Source organism: Marmota marmota, unplaced genomic scaffold (genome assembly GCF_001458135.2).
Source record: "Marmota marmota marmota unplaced genomic scaffold, marMar, whole genome shotgun sequence".
NCBI classification, from domain to species: Eukaryota; Metazoa; Chordata; class Mammalia; order Rodentia; family Sciuridae; genus Marmota; species Marmota marmota.
The window spans coordinates 42,736,089-42,750,703 of record NW_026000005.1 but is presented as its reverse complement, the minus strand read 5'-3'; the positions used below and the strand labels follow the sequence as shown (position 1 = coordinate 42,750,703).

The window sequence follows — 14,615 nt, the reverse complement described above, 5'->3', positions numbered from 1 at the left end:
GAGTAATATTCCGTTGTGTATATATACCACATATTCTTTGTCCATTCATCTGTTGAAGGACACCTAGGTTGGTTCCATAGTTAAGCCATTGTGAATTGAGCTGCTATAAACATTGACATGGCTGCATCACTGTAGTATGCTGATTTAAAATCTTTTGGCTATAAACCAAGGAATGGAATATCTGAATCTCCATACCGTTTTTCATAATGGTTGCATCCAATTTGCAGTCCCACCAGCAATGTATGATTGTACCTTTTTCCTCACATCCTCGCCATGGTCAATATTTCTTAGCAAGGATCTCTTAGTTAAGAGTCATCACAGCCTCCTAATTAAGAATCGGGCCCAACTGCCCTCAGAGATATTTCACCTCAGCCAGGCAGCCTGCTCAGCACCATGAGAACATGACACAGATTAATTCAGAATGCTGTTAAGGAACCTCTAAGCAAATGACATTTTCCAACTTAAAATGTCAGGGGGGAGCTGGATCGAAGTGGAAGTAAAACTTGAAAGATGAAAGCTAAGGAAAAGGAGCTTTGGGGTCAGTGGGTGAAAGGTCAGCCCTCTTTTGTCAACTGGGAGAATTTTGCCTCTTCATGGGAGACAATAAAGAAGTATTTGCAGTTAGAAATCTGCACCTTTGTCTGCCTCCAAGACCTTAGAGTTGGAGGCAGCAAGGTACACATTATCAATTATTTCAGATTATCTTTCTGATTTTTTTCCTCCTCCTCTTCCAGCTGCCAACGATTAGATGTGCATCTGGCAGCAATTTCAGTTTTTCAAGTGACTCAGGCAGCACTGAAGGGCTGGATCACCCTCTTGTTCAGTTCCTTTACATGAGAGATTGAGGAAAAGAATTTGGAAACAAAAGCCACCCAGTTCCTCCCCTACCAATTATAAACATGCTTTAGAACCTGGAATAGTGCATTTAAAAAATCTCACTGAACGTCCACTTAAGCCTGTTCATGTGATTTCTTTGTCAGTGCTTTCATGTGGTATGATAAGGCTTTCATTAACAGACTTAGAAAGGGCAGGGGGCTTCAGGCTTCTAATATCTTCAAGCACTAGAAGGGGCCTTTGAAGGGAGTTTCTGTAGACAGCATTGATTTAAGATTTGCTCAAAGGTAAGTGAATGCCGCTGTCTTAGTAGTTAATTTGTGCTGTTCCTGTGCAGGTAGGCTGGTCCTCTTTTGTATCGCAGGGCATATTTTTAGCACTGCCACTACTACCTGTCCCTGTTCTTTCTGTTCTGGCATTTCTCTGTGCTACCTCCTCTCCAAAATAACTTTGTCTCTCTTCCCAAAATGCATCCCCTGATTTGAGCTCCAGCTCTTTGCTAGCATTTGGTCTGTGGATTCGTTCTTGCTTGCTGGTTCTATCGGGGTGTTTTTTGGCTGGTGTATTTTCAGGTATCAGGAGATGTGAGATCTCCGGGTTTGGGGTTTTTAATAACAGTAGTTACAAAAGAACTAAAGATTGAGGGCTTATTATATGCCGTGCAAAATAAGAACTTATTGTGTATTATTTCACTGAATCTCGGTAACCCTCTGCAATGGATATTGCTATCCTGTGTTACACGGGAAAACATTGAGATTTAAGAGGCTTGAGTTACTTGCCTAAAATCACAGAGCAAAGAACAAGAGAAGAGATAATGGAAGTTTCCTTTCAAGTTTTAACTTGGAAATAAGTTTTGAGTTAAACAAAATTACCAGTCTTTAGAAAGCATGACAGCCATGTAATAATAGCTCCATTTTCATTTTCAAAGTTACCCTTTTTGTGTTGAATTTCCTAAATTACATTTTAGAACTCAAAATCACATACTTATCACTCAGGTAGTGGCAATTCAAGAGGAGCATGAGTTTATTGCATTATTACTTTATTGCAAGCAACTGTTATAGCTTTATCTTTAACAGGACCCAATTAATATTGGTCCATACTGAGTAGGGCACAGTTTTCCATACTCCTTAACCTTGCTTTATGCTTAACAATCGCTCCCAGAGCCCAGAAATCTTTCTGATTTGCATTTCTTCAAGAATTCTTCAGGTGAAGTGAATGAGAATTGTGGGTTGAATACCCGTGAAACATACTGCCATATACTTAGTCTTTGTGGACAGTTTCAGTGTTTCTCCAGTAGTTAGATCACTTTTTCCTTTTCTTTTTTTGTTTTTTAAAAGAACAATTCACTTAATCTTAAAGAATCACAGATCAAATTCTTCCCAATATTTTCCCTCTGGTATCCTCCTCAAAGCAAGAAAAAAGAAAACAAAGGCTAAAACTTTTTTCTTGTGACTTAAGACAGTGGTTTCCTGGTGATGTGAATTAGATGTCATGGAGCAGTCTTCTACTGAGCTGGAGCTTGGCCTCACTAGGTACTGCTGGGAATGGCATTGTCCTCTAGCAGGCTTGTTTACTGACACCCCTCCCACCAAAAAAAAAAAAAAAAAAAAAAGCCATACGGGGAGGGGTTCCGGGCCATACCACTGGGGGAGATTTTTCTTGCATTACCACGTTCTTCCATAAAGTCAACCACAACCCATATTATCGGGGACTCCAGCTAAATCTTGCGGTGAGTAGGAAATAGATTAAACACAGGTTTTCCCATTCCTCCAGCTGCCAGAAGTGATGTCAGCGGTGTTAATGACCCTACCTCAGTTCTCTGCAGACCCAGGCTGTCTCTGCAAGTCTGTTCTGTGCCCAGTTCAAGGGCTGTTATGGAAAAGCTGATGGTGGTTAAGAAACAATTGAGGTGCTGGACGGTTATACTGACTATACTCACATGGAGAGTCGGGCACTTGCTCTCTTGAAGCCATTTGCCTCCTGGGGGAGGGCCAAGAGGGAGAGATCTATTTATTGTTGAAGAGAAAAATAAAGGAAGTAGGAATATGTCTGCCTGAGTCCCTTTCGCCTCATTGCAGAAATGGGACTACACTTTCTGCTCTCTCTGCCACATTGTAAATGAAGTTCTGATGTAATTTAACTCTACTGGTTTGTACCAAAGCCATACCTATAAAACCTGTGTCCTGTGTTCTGACTGTTACAAACAAAACAAAACCCCAAACCAAAAAGTGACGCGATATTGCCATATAAACCTCAGAGCCAGGATGCAGTGCCTGTGAGGGAGGGAATGTTTTGCAGAAAAACCTTCCATGGGTGCAGGGACCGAGCGGCTTCTTGTCTTCTGGACGCGGCATCTTACTTTCGTGTCTTCTCATCACAGGTTGATTTTGGTTGAACTCTGTTTAAATTAATGCTTCCTGTCCCCATAGTACACGTGGTCAGGCTTGACATGTAGAGGGACTTTTTTTCTGAGTTATTCTATCTTGATTCAGTCATATAAATGGGACATATTATAACGTTGGTAGAAGAGAGATTGGAGACGTTTTGATTTGGGGTGGGGGTGGTGTTATGGCCTTGACCTCATTTGCTTGATCAGCATGTTTCATTAATAAAAAGAATGGTAAATCACTGAAGTAGTTATTCTTCTGTTTAAAAGACCTCTGAATATTTCATTGAATTTCCTTAACATAGCTGAAGAAGTGAGTTGTGGTCGTGGTATACAGTTGGATGTAACTGTCATGAATAGAATACTTAATAATTATTGAGAACGATCTATTATGGTTGGTTTGATTCGTCTGCTTATCCTAACCGTCTTGAAGAGTTCCCAGAACTTTCTTCTGCCTTTTGTAGCTGGGGAAGAGAAAGCCCCAGTGCTGACAGTGTTCATCCTGGTAGACCACAGCGGGGGTGATGGGCCTGATCTCCCTTCCTTGGTCACTCCTGATCTCCTTGATCTCCTGTCCTTTTCATAATACGTGTGTCTTTCTTCATTGGTGGTCTTCTGAAGTCACCAGCCCCGCCAGAAGGTCTTTCACTGAGACAAAAGGGGAACTGGAGCGAGATGGCCTCTCACATGTTGGCAGCTCACCCTGTGCACATGAAGGGCTGGCTGTCCCCTAGTTATTTTCACAGCCCTGTCCATGCGACTTGCACAGGCTAAAGTGCTATTTAAGCAGCTCCATTAAAGCACTGGCCTGGCTGGTTGGTTACCCTTTGCCATTTAAGCACAAAACCAAGTCTTTCCCGCTCAGTCCTGGCCTGTTTTAAAAGCAGTTGGTTTCCCTTCTTTAGCTTGAATGCCTTTCTCCTTTTAACATCAAGGAGCAGACATCTTGATCTTACCTCTAACTTTAGTTCAGTCGGTCTTATTTGATTGATTAATTGGGGTGGGGAGTGGTGGTATGGTCCTGAAGGGTTTAAAACGAAGAATGCTTTTTTCAGCACTTAGTTTTGTCCTTTTCCAAAGCTCTAGCCCGTCTCCGCACTTCCCACTAACCTTTGAGAAGAGCAAAGAGATTCTCCCTTTCCCATAACTTTTGAAGCTCTCTGGATTTAGCCTTACTTTTCTTTTTTCGTGGGTGACCACTCTAACTAGTAGAGCCAACCCAGACAATGGTGCTTCATCTCCTGATGCTGTCATCAAACTCAGATGGTAGAACCTAGACTCTGAGCCACAAAAATTCCTTTGGTAAAAGCTTCCCGGTCTACCATGCAGATCAGCAGTCTCATTTATTTGGCCAAGATTTTATAGTGTGAATGTGAAAATGAGTAATACCCATCTACCACCAGAACTATGAAGATATTTGAGATGATGATTACTTTTTCTTTAACTTACTGGGTTCATTTGCCAGATTCAAGGATGCTTAAAAACAGAGTAATACTTTTGCAGTATTTTATAAGGTGCTTTTTATTAATATGCCAACATTCTAGAATATGGGATCTGCTTTCAATTAGTGGGACCATGAATTAATTGCAGCTGCATTAGTGACATAGCTGAAGAAGTGAGTTGTGGTAGTGGTATACAGTTGGATGTAACTATGTGAAGGAAGAAATCACCATGGAAGCAGAATAGAGAGGGACTTTGTAGGCATTATTGTCACCTTTCAAGTCTCAGCTGGCCCTCACATCCCCCATCTTTTCTCTCCCCATTCCCCACTGAGGGGAATTCTTTTTCTCCTCTGGAGGAAGCTTCCTCTCTCAGTTCTTCCTGATTTTTTCTCTGTGCCATTCCTTTAAGGACTTAGGTTTTTGGACACCAAAACCAGGAAGTCGGAGTCCCTACTTTCCGGCTGTATGTGGTGACTTTGGAACGTGGGGAAAGGATATAGTACTGAAAAGGGTTAAAAATTTCAAATCATTTCTCATCACTGATTTTGAAACATGAGAAAGAACTAAGTATAATTTGAATGCTACTTTTCTAATTTAAGCTTTTTTTTTCATCAAATGCAGAATTTTTAAAGTTGAAATCCTTCAAATAAATGATAAAGTTAGAACAACATATGAATAGTAATTTTTCTTGAGTGTCAGGAATTATAAACAATATTTATTCTTTCTTTGTATTTCCCTGTATTTTATACATTTTCTGTATTACACTAAAAGGTATATCATTTTTAAAAAACACAGTCATTTATGTTAAATGAAACAAACAGATTGCTTTGACAACGTTGCTTTAAGTGGAGAGATTTAATTTATAAAAAATATTCTAGGTGAACCTATAAGAGTTCAAACAATGATTCCATTGAAGAAAATTCAGTACTAGTTGTTTTTTAAGCACAGTTGGATGAGGAAGGGTTATTTTCTGGCTACATTTCAGTATATGACAATAGCCAACCAACTTTATTCCTATTTTCTTACAGTAGAAACAACTTATAGTGCTCTGGTCAGATATTTATTACTATGTTGCATTTGACTCACAAATTGGCAAGAATGTTCAGAACAGGTAAATACAAGGCAAATACACTTGTTGATGTTTTGACTGACGATGCATTGCTGGAAGGATCCTTCCATTATACTTAGATCTTAACTGTGCTGTTTCCAGCTTTCACGGTCAATACCAAGCAGCAGGCTGAGACTGTGGAAGAAAGCAAAAGCTGTATTTGTTTTTCAGCTTTAGTAGGCATGGTTTAAGTGGGTAGAGTTCAGGAGATGTAAATTCCTGCTGGATGCAATAATGCAATAATCCATAGGTCTCAAGTAGCATTGTTCAAGTGTTGACTTACTTGATAATACTTTAAAAATTACATTTTTCATTACTGGCCACAGGATTCAGTGGGTTTTATCTTACAAGAAGATACACATAGAAGGTGTGGTGAGGAAATTTTGTCAAAATGTAATTTCCTGCTAGTAAATCTCGTGACAGGTGCATTGTGTGTCTGGGTTCGGAAGTTATTCCCCAGTGATCTAACTAGAGAGAGTCTATCACAGAACGTCACCACTTGATATTTGTGCAGTGTCTTCTCATAAGGAAACAATTTACTTTTGGGTATCTAGTTTATGAACGTTACAGATGAGCTCAAATGAGCTTCTGTATTCATAAAACATGGAAGCAGTATTAGCTATATATGGTTGGTATCAATTGAGGTTGTGTTTATAAAGTGTATTAAATGTACATCTGAGAATGTCATCTTCTCTTGTGCTTATTACAATATCTATTATTACATTTGTAATTTGTCACTCACAGATGTTTGTTGAATTGAATGACTGAAGGAACTTTTTAAAAACATATTTCTAGGGCTGGGGGTTGTGGCTCAGTGGTAGAGCACTTGCCCTAGCATGCATGAGACACTGGCTTCATTCCCAGGAACCACATAAAAATGAACAAATAAATAATGGTATTGTGTCCATCTATAAGCACAAAAATATTTTTTAAAAAAACATTTCTACATTACAACAATATATACACATAGATCTTAGCCTTTCTTAGGGGGCTTTATTCAAACTTACCCTGTCTTGATTGCAAGCATGTCAAAGCAGAGATGTGGGGAGATGAACTTAAGTCCCATAAAGGGTATGTTGAGGTCTGTTCCCAAAGTCAGACTTCCTGTCCCAGCTGACTCATCGGAGTAGCTGCTGTGAACAACTGTCTTTTTGGAACTTCAATTTTGGAGCCTTTAGCTCCAGATAATACCTCTCTGGGAACCATTACTCTGCTTCATCAGCTCCTTTATTCTCCATATTTGGCTCTCAAAGCTATTTGGCTGTCTCCAAAGATCAAATGTGTCCTCCAAGGGCTGAGACTGGCTGCTATAGAGACTATTCAAAAGAATATGCTCAAGACTGAGAGGGCAGTTGCAAAAAAAGAACTGGGGACTTGAGAAGGCATTCCCAGACTGCTGCCAACATGGCTGCATGACTGGAGTAAGGGTGCAGCTTCCAAGGTGGCTCCCACTGAGGGCTGGCTGCGGGCATTACCTGATGAGCATAGCTCCACTTTCACCAACACCCATGGGCAAACCACACCACAAAGACAGGCGGGTGTGAAATTCAGACTTTCCCTTTAGAATTTTCCAGGTGTTTTATTTATTTATTTATTTTTAACCTACCTGTAGCCGTGTGTTCCTACGCCCTGTCTGCATTGCCCCACTCTTTACCACCTGCTCTACTTTTTCATAGATTCCCAAGTTGATAGCACCCTTTGGTAGCTTTGTGGCTGAAGCATGGGTTGATCAGGATTTATGATATAGGCTTTTAAAAGTACTATGTTATAAGACTATAGAAGAAAGGTCTATGATGGATATTATATATCCTTTTGCATCTGCTCTGTGAACATATTTGTGGAAAGTTACAAGGATGAGCTCTGCCTGGTCCACAACAATAGATTTCAATACCCTGGAGGCGGTACTTTCCCCTGTCCTCTCAGGGCCCCAGATCTCTGCCCTGTGCAGATCTCTGTGCATGCAGGTTGGCACCGCATGTGTAATGAATGATAAATCGGGGTACAGTTTGTTCCTGTCCTGAGCTGTTCATTCAGCCCTTCTGGATGGGAGCCAGATAAGAAATGAAAAACATAGTGCATGCTCTTTGCTTTCCCCCCATTTTATATTTGGCAAAATTTTGTGGTAAGTCCTTTAATATGGTGTGGCCTTCCTTGCCTAATATTAGTCCTGGAGCCGAGAAGCTGTGTTCAGCTGCACTAGAATGTTCTGGTAAGAACATTCTGATAGTCACTTGGAAGTTCATGAGAGACCTGGGCCTTCTTGTCTGGGGACTTGCACAGAGCCCCATCAGAGCTCCTGGAAGAAGGGAGCCTACCTTTCCCTTTTAGATGCCACATAAAGAAAATCCCATTTATTTGGGCAGTTAAAGGAATAAGCTTTCTATTTGTTTGTTTGCCTGCTTCTACTTTGGCACCTTCATGCCAAGTCTCTATTAGTAAATTAAATAATAGTCTGTTTACCTGATTTTCTAGAGGCAAAGTTAACATTTTGAAATAAACAGAAAGCTCCTAAACCTCGAGTCTTCATTTGGTAAACTTCAACTTACGTGAAACTATCATGTAAATAGTGAATGCTGATGGGTCTGACCCTTAATCACCCTTGAAGGGGGGGGGGATGAAAATATTGGTCAACATTTAAATTTGTGAATTTTAGAAACTGCTGCTATCTGTGTAGCCTTTGTGGATCTTGATCATATCTCCAGGCCTATTCTTGTTGTCCCTATAATTAGATAAAGAGCTTATGGCTTGTCAGTCAAGGTTTTTCACCATCCGTCCAGATCCATAGACTCTACTCACTGTGCCCTGTTCAGGTACCTTGCTGTCCTGTGAAGCCGTGTACCCTTTAAGTGGCCCGTTCATGGCTGCCCTCTCATCCCCTGGGCCTTGTTTCATCACGTCTGTGGGAAGTGTACTGTGTCCTTGTCATTTGTTCAACTCACATCTCTTGCACACCTGAAGCTCTGGAAGATGCCATATAAAAGCAACCAAGACACAAACCCTGTTTCCGCACACCCAATTATTTTTCTCGCAAAGCAAGCCGAGTGTGTCAGGGAGGTTCCTCGCTTTGATTCTTCGCTGGAAGTATTCTTTTTCTCCTGCATGCATCTAGAGCTTTTCCCCGCTGTGCATCTGTCATGAAATTCACCTGCCAGCCTAGCATTTTATCTATTTATGAATGGAAAGTGCCTCCTTTCTAGAAGGCAAAGTGTATAGCAGAATTCAACTTTGAATCCTCTATAGAACTTAATGTGGCCATTGACTCATTCAACAAGTATTTATGATCATCTACTCTGTGCTGAATGTTGCTCAGGGCACTCTATAAATATTGATATGTATAGGTAACTTTTGAATGCATGAAAAATATGAAGCTCCAAGGATTGTCTATTATTATTCTTGAGAGCACAGATGCTTTATGAGTTTGAAAAAGGGTCTCGTCTCAGAAGGGGAATTATGGATAATGTCCCTTTGAGGTCTGCCTTCTTGAATTGCAGAGAAGTAATGCTTGCTTCTGCCTAAATATAACTTATTTCTATAAGACTTAAATCGGAATCCCTTTCTTTTCTTATTTAATAATTTACCATGTCTGTTTTGCATGGGTCTCCTTTGCATCTAAAATTCTTCTGTCAAACAATGTCACATTAAAAATTGATTCCAGATTTTGTAATGTTAAGCTCTGCAACTTCAGAAGCTAAAATTTGCAGTTGACTTTTAACCAAAAGAAGATTGAGCATAGATTGCCTGTAACCTGTTTACCATATTTTATCCACTAACTATGATGTGCATTTTTGCTTCAATTATAACACCAAAGAATCTTTTTGTTGTGGCTAACCCTCTGAAATGTCCAGATCATATTGATTTGTTTACTGATTTAATATTGACTACTTTTAGTTTGTGATTGCATCTTGCATCTTGAAAGAAAGAATAGTGAAATACAGTTTGTTGATTTTATTTAGGTACACAAGACTGCTTGTGCCAGTTACTTGGGCTTATCTGAGACTTCTCCCTTTTAGAAGGCAAGCCCCCTAGTTGGGGTTGAGTGTGTGTTTTGAGATGCCTGTGCTAAACCAAGTCTTTCCTTTTCCCTTTCAGAATGAAGACCTAAACAACCTCAGCAAATCTTCCTCTAACTCATGGGTACCCAGACTCTAACTCTTTCATGATTCACAATCAGGACCTCACATCTTCCGCCTCTGTAGATGGTACGATGCATCCATTTCAGTTTGTTTACTTTATACAATCCTCAGGAGTTCGTTGACTGAACTGCACGTTCTATATTGTGCCAAGCAAAAAAGCACTGTGACACCAGAAGAATAGTCTGCGTGAACTTCATCTTGAACCTTAAGGACTTAGCTGGCCACAATGAGCTGATGTGCCCACTACCAGGCTGCGAGAGAATGGGTTTCCTCTCATTTACAAGATTTGTTTCATCTGCTGCTGAAACTGTGTTTGACAAAATGTCATTGTAAATTATTTCATTCAAAACTGTTCACATTGGGTGGAGAGAGTATTAAATATTTAACATAGGTTTTGATTTATATGTGTAATTTTTTTAATGAAAATGTAACTTTTCTTACAGCACATCTTTTTTTTGGATGTGGAACTGAGGTATACAATGTTCTGTTGTAAAGAGTGGAGCAAATGCTTAAAACAAGGCTAACAAGAGTAGAATAGTGTATGATCCTTGTTTTAAGATTGTAATTCAGAAAAATAATATAATAAGAATCATAGTGCCATAGATGATTCTCAATTGTATAGTTATATTTGCTGATACTATCTCTTGTAATATAAACTTGATGTTGCGCTGAGTTCCTTAAAAGAATTAATCTTAATTTTGTATTTTTCCTGTAAGACAGTAGACCATGTTAATTAAACTGAAGAACAATATATACTACTTGGGTATTTTCAAGTGTCAGCTTAAAATTGATGATTGAATGGAAGCAAAATTATAAGAAAAGGAAATCAAAGTCTTCCATTGTATATATTGTAAAGAGAAGGAGACCTGGGTGATCCTTTCAAATCAAAAGCTCTCTTTGGAATGAACAATGTGGGTGTTTGTAAATTCTGGAAATGTCTTTCTATTCATAATAAACTAGAATCTGTTAATCTTTTCTTCTCTCCCCCTCCCCCAGTCCACTTCTGGAAGCTTCCTGCTCCATTCCCACCATTTTTTTTTTCCTGTGCACATGTTATAATATTTCATTTCTTACGTTGTATTGAGTATACTTAGACAAGTGAGTGCTTACTAACCAGAAATTAAAATTCCAGAGTGGCTTTTTTTTTTTTTTTGAATCATGACCAGGGCTACATGTCAGTTTCCTTAAGACCCTGAGTTCACATGTTCTGAGAACTTCTGGTTTTACATTATTTAACCGAATGTAACTGGCCCATTTGCCCTGGTAGGTGCTGGCCTAGTAGTGATTAGTTTAATAATAAAAAAACAAACAAACAAAAAAAAAAAAACAAAAAACACAAAAAACAAAAATAAAAAACAGTGCACAGACAGCACATAAAAACATAATGACCTGCTATGGGAACATCTAGCCTGCAGTGAGAATTTTTAATCCTTTTCTTGTTTAGAAAGTATACACATCTTGGGATTTTTCCTTGTGAAACACAAATGGCAATGAGCACATTTAAAGATATTGCCTACAGAAGTTTTGAATCTTTTTGCCAGGAAACTTCCAAAAGTTAAGTGAATTCATGCAAATATCAGGCTCCCTCTGAGCCAGTGTGAAGTCTGTATCAGTGGTTGCCAGCCCTGCTGTTGGGAGGAGCAACAGTTTATTTCTGGGAAGGGTTGATCTTCCTGGGTGGAGCTACAAGGAAGGGCCAGGGTTGGAGGGCCTCGCAGTGGCTGCTGCTCTGATCAGCTGGTTGGAGAGCTCTGCTCTACTTAAAAGGGAGTGGAGATAAATGGCACCCCCACACTGCTGAGGCCCGTGTTACTGTTCATTCAACCAGATGGCATGTACCTCACAGACTATTGTACAATGTTCATCATTGCAGATTTTAATCATTTGCATGCTCATCAATTTCTAAGATAAATAGACCTATAGTCATAAGAATCCATTGTTTTCAAGGACCTTGCTGAATTACATCATTTCCTATTCATAGAGAACACCACCAACTTTGAAAATATCATAGGAAAGTTATTTTTTACTCCTTTGTAAAAAAGAAAGAAAAGACTTTCTCAGTCAAACTAACTTTTCATTTTTGACTCTTCTGATTCGTACTCTTGCTAGTGTAAGAAGAAAGCTAGCTATCCTGCTCTCTTCCGTTGAGCACTTAAGTAGTAAAAGAGAAATCAATGAACAAAGCTGCCTCAACTATTTTTCCTGCTAAGCTGGTTATTATTTCTCAAGGAACCCAGACTTTAAATATATATTACCAAGATACCTCTGCATGTGGAATTATCAACATATTTTGGGTGAGAACAGAAACGAACAGACTGGAAAGTGCATCTCTTAGTTTCTATGGCTGACTTTTTGTTGATTCAAATAAAGGTAGAAATTCTTATTTAAGCTGCTTCTAGAGGTGCCTGAGCTGGGTTTGATGGCAGTATCAAACTTTACTGACTTAAAACTGGAAGTTGCTGGTACTCAAGCCAACAGCTCATGCTCTGGCTAACTCAAAGGGTTTTTCTTTGAGCACATCGGCTGCTAAGTCCTTGTGTTTGGTTCCTATTTAAGAGAGTTGGCTTTTATCCATTTCAAAGTATTTGTCGGCCAGCCAAGGGCTTACGTTAATGGGGCTTCTAGTGGCCTCTGGTTAACCTAGAAGTTAGTGGCTTTTTCTTCATGAGAACAACCTTTCACAGCGTTCTTTCTTAGATACAGGCAGAGTTATAAAATTCTCCTTTGTGAAAGGAACAAATGTTTTGTAGCTTTGATATCTTCATTCTGGGCAAAAGCATGTCCCTAGAACCAGTTAGAAGTAAGGGGAATCCATTAATGATCAACCACCTGAGTCAATAATGACAAATCAGTTCTGATGTTACATGTGTGGCTATTTCTTGCTAACTCTCAAAGGTCAGGGACTCTCTTGACTAATCTAGTGATGCAAAAATGGATTTACTCAGAATCATCAGTTCAGAAAGTAGAGATTTTTAACCTTTCTTTTCCCTGGCTTTTGTCTTTTGGGTATATTTTAAATGGGAGACAGAGTATTAAGAAACAGTTTTGTACTGTAAGAAACAGTGCTTTACAGTACTGAAGCCCTGTTTTATGCATTCTTGCATCCTGAATGCAATATGCCATGTAGCTGAAAACTTCAATTTTATTTACTATAGGCGGTTTAAAGGTGGGGAAGGAGGCTCACCACCCATTGACGCCAAGAGCCACAAAAATCAGTACAGAGAGAAGCACTGTGGCTGATCCCATATTCAGTCTCTCATTGGCTTTGTGGAGCTGTACAGGTCAGTCCATCATACAAGGAAGCCCTGAAACCAGACACTGAGAATTAAAGCCCTGATAGGGGAGAGAAGGATCCTTTGGGAGGCATGCAAAAGAGAATGGGTGGAAATCAAATATGAAATCACTTCTTTGTAGTGATTTGAGGGAGGGATAGTGTTCCCAGCACTTGGTGAATGTTAGTTGGAGGTGATGCTATATTCATGTATATAGGCTACTGAGAAACCTGAAGGAAGAAGCATGCCCTTCCAGGAATGTGAGGAATATCACCTTGCCAAGGCTAAGGAAAAGAGCTCCATCCAGACGGTAGATTTACTTATGAGGAGCAATGACAGCCTTTTAGTAGAATGTCCAGGGTTAAAGAGGGCCTTTGGTCATTTCTAAAGTCAAGCCTGGGAAGATCTTCAAGGTCTTGCCATAGCTCTGTAAACCAGACCCCTAGGTGTGGCTGCAGAACGTGTGGGTCTGGTGTGTGTTGGCTATTTCTCACTGCTTGTAACCAGAGCATCAAATTCGATGCTGCAAGGTTGAATGATATTGGGAGTGTTTGGCCCTACTCTTAAGAGATCTATCATTAATAAACAGCTTATAATTAGCTAGTATGATTAGAAAATGTATGACTTAGATGACAAGTTGTCTTCCTTTCCTAGCTTGTCGATGACTTGGCATTTGTGATGTATACACAAAGAGATCCGGTGTGTTAGCCTTTCACCATTCACCTGGCATTTAAATCTCTCTTTGCTCATGCTGTTCATTTACCAGTGTTACCCAATATGCCATGTGCTAGGACAAATTCACTACACAGGAAAGTGTCTAGATTTGTGTAGACATCTTTAGTGCTGATTTTTTTTTTCCTTCTTTGCCATTGGCCTAAGAATGTAGTTCCCAGAACAATTTTTTCTTGCAAAATATTTTCCTTACACCTTTTGGCTACAGGGTGGGCCAAATCAACTACATATATATTTTCACTTACTGTGTGTGCAGTTTGGTTTATCATCCTAAGATGGTGGTGCTGCTCCTGGTGCTACTTCATCTGTGTACAAGAGACCAACACATGGTCTGTATTGCTACCAAAACATTTATTGTATATATGTGTATAACATACGTATTATGTATATATGTCATGGGTACCAGGCCAGGTTTATATTTTTTATTTAGAAGTGTTTCACTTTTCCAAGTTTTCTTTATAGTGTTATGTTTATTTTCAATTTTTTTCCCCCTTGATTCTGTCTGGTACTTAGAACTGTAGTGTCTTCATCGTTAATTAAAGAAAACTGTCTAAATGAATTTCACGATGTCAATGTTAGTGATCCTTCCTGTCTTTTGATTATGGGACATGACACAGAAACTGGGCATTTGGCTGGGTAGGAGCAGTGGATACCATTAATTTTGGAATTGATCTTTTTGCCTGACTCTATCTCTTCTCAGTTGGCTTT

General features: G+C 39.5%; 1 protein-coding gene across 1 annotated transcript in view; it reads left to right on the top strand.

Annotated features, from left to right (window-relative positions):
- Nucleotides 1–14,466, top strand: part of Irs1 (insulin receptor substrate 1) — a 61,084-nt gene extending 46,618 nt beyond the window's left edge. Inside the window, exon 2 of the mRNA XM_015481464.2 lies at nt 9,860–14,466. The gene's annotated coding sequence lies outside the window, so the exon portion shown is untranslated. The remainder of the gene's footprint in view (nt 1–9,859) is intronic.
- The last annotated feature ends 149 nt before the right edge of the window (nt 14,467–14,615 follow it).